This window comes from Glycine max, chromosome 1 (assembly GCF_000004515.6).
Source record: "Glycine max cultivar Williams 82 chromosome 1, Glycine_max_v4.0, whole genome shotgun sequence".
In the NCBI taxonomy this organism is placed as follows: domain Eukaryota; kingdom Viridiplantae; phylum Streptophyta; class Magnoliopsida; order Fabales; family Fabaceae; genus Glycine; species Glycine max.
In genome coordinates, this window is record NC_016088.4 from 4,521,567 (window position 1) to 4,524,213 (window position 2,647).

Consider the following 2,647-nt stretch of genomic DNA (forward strand, 5'->3'; position numbering starts at 1 on the left):
GAAAACAGGGTTTCCATTTTCCACATCCGAAAGTAAAACAACGATTGGTTGCTGTACCCCACCTGAAATTTTGGGATACCTACGCGCACACCTGAACCAAGTTTTTGAATTTTAGCTAGTAGTAACATTGTGTTACACTTTCACTGCTAACTATTAACACCACCAGTGATGATAGCATGATGCATTGCATTAGCCTTCTGATTTTTATTCCTTAGTAGAAGTAACAATACCATTTTTATTGATTTCTAGTACATGGTTACAACTGCGAAGTTTTTATAACATTGGAAGCGGTTGGTTGGTTGGTTGGTTCAGTAGGGCCAGAAACAGAAGGTTTGATCCTCAACATGGAAGCCAAAATTACAAGAGTTTTCTGGAGGGTCATCATAGCAGGGTTCTTCAACCTTAGGTAAGCAACAAGAAGAAGGGAGGGTCAAAAAGTTTTCACTAAGGTTATCCTCTTCATCTTGTGAGAAGTCTTCTGAGTGGTCTTCTGGTTCAAAGGCATGAGAGGAATCAGCAGGCTCCACGAATGAGGAAGGGTGGTTCCCATAATCAGTGCAATGTGGGCTATCCGAATCAAGCACATCACTTTTGGCTGAATTGGCATCTTCTTGCTTGCATGTTACCATAATAGGGAGTGGGAGTGTTGACACTTCGGTTCCATTTTCAGATGTTGTTGCATTTTTTGAAATTAATAAATCCATAATAGGCTCCTTGTTGTTGTGGGGTGAAGAATTGACAGCATCATCAGGAGATGACTTGTCATCCGAATTCTCCTCCTTCTCTTTATCTCTAAGAATCAATTTGCTCTCCAGAGAATTCACCTGTTAGTAACAAAATTTTGTGCCAATCCAATCATTAACCCATTAGTGGGACAAATAAATAAAAATTGCACTTTATTAAAGCAAGTAGTACTAGTAGCATAAAGCACAAAAGCAAAATTGAGTGTGTATGTATGTGTGTGTTGTGTGTGTCTCTTTTTTTTAAAAAAAATTCTTTTTACCTCTGCTTTTAACTTGTCATTCTCTTGAACAAGACTTTCATAGTCACCTTTGAGCCTATCATAACTAGCTTTCAACACGCCATAGTCTTTTTCTAGCTGCTTGGTCTTGAACCTTGCTCTTCGGTTTTGGAACCATATAGCAACTTGCCTTGGCTGCAAGCCAAGCTCTTTTGCAAGTTGGACCTTCCTTTCGGGTTCAAGCTTGTTCTCTACCTCAAAGTTCCTTTCAAGGAACTGAACTTGTTCGCTTGTGAGCCTCCTTTTCTTCCCCGGTTGATGGAAACACCCCTCGTAATCCTCATCACAGTTCTCTTCTTTCTCCAACGCTTGAAAAAAGGGCCTATCCGTCACCCTGCTCCCATTAACATTCTCAAAATCAACCACGGATTTTGAACCTGAAAACCAACCCCACCAAACAACAACTACCATGTTAAAATTCAATCATAACCAAGGAAGGAAAAAAAAATCAAACATCTTAAGAGAACAAACAACAGTTCTAAACTGAACGAAACCAACTTTCAAGTTTCCCATAAAAAAAAAAAAGCCAATTGGTTAGTTTGTTTATTTTTATATATATGTATCAAGGTTTTAAATTGCGGTGGCGATCCTTTCAGAATATGGTCATGGAAACCACAAGAAGCTTGATGTTGTGACTTAGACCGTTTTTTAAAAACCTTGGTAGGTATGTATGTATACATGTGACAGAAAAGTTGAGGTAGTGAAAATTCATGAGCAAGGGAAGTAGTAAAAGAAAAAAAAAGTATGAAGAGAGTGAAGGGAATTGAGAAGGAAGAGAGATGAATCATCCATCACCTTGGAAGGAAGCAGGGTTAGAGGTGTGAGCCCAAAGAGACTCAAGGACTTCAGAGGAGCAAGGGAGCCTTTCGTTTTGGAGGAGAAGTGACATGTTTGAACCAGCATAAAGCTTGCCACTCGCCATGGGAACAAGACTTTTTGGTGGGTTGGTGTGGACTTTGGACTTTGAAGTGTGTTGTGCGTGTGTGTGTGTGTGTGTTTTTCTTATTCTTAGACTAAAGGGTCATGTTATTCATTTGAGTTGATACATGCTCCATAAGAAGTAAAAGGGAGGATCAGGGTGTGGAGTTTGATCTAGAATTTATGACGAAATAAGCAGGTGATGAGGATTACTATAATGTGGGAATTGTGGGAGTGAGAAGAGATCATACTCACCACTCAGAGGAACTGGAAGCAGAATTAAGAGGGTGTCAGAGGTGAATAAATTGAAGGGCAGAGCAGAAAGGTGCGAGAGTTTGGAGAGAGAGAAGGTTGATATCTGATGAGAGTTGAGGAGTTTGGAAAATTTTGGTTCTGAGAGAGTGAAAGAAATAAAGAGAGATTCTTCTCTGTGGTGGGGAACTTTGATGGGGTTATATTGGGAGCCTTGGTTCTGGTTGTGAGATTGGGGAAAGCCTGGACAAAGGTGTTTCAGTTACCATATTGCCCCTTTCCTATCCATCACTTTCTTATCTTTATTTATTTTTATTTATTTAACTTTTTAATTTGATCTTTTGAATATTTTCAAAACATCAATTTAATACTTGAAAAGATTAGTCGTACTGCATTGATTTTTATTATTTATTTATTTATGGATATGTAATATTAAATTGGTTATAATAAACACAA

The 2,647-nt window shown here is 38.6% G+C and overlaps 1 pseudogene across 1 annotated transcript; it reads right to left on the reverse strand.

Annotated features, from left to right (window-relative positions):
- Positions 1 to 215: 215 nt before the first annotated feature.
- On the reverse strand, positions 216 to 2,377 carry LOC100783970 (homeobox-leucine zipper protein HAT5-like; annotated as a pseudogene). The gene is made up of 3 exons (XR_001387188.3): positions 1,817 to 2,377; positions 1,004 to 1,398; positions 216 to 824 (listed from the first exon to the last, which is right to left on the reverse strand). The product of XR_001387188.3 is annotated as a homeobox-leucine zipper protein HAT5-like (transcript).
- Between the last annotated feature and the right edge of the window lie 270 nt (positions 2,378 to 2,647).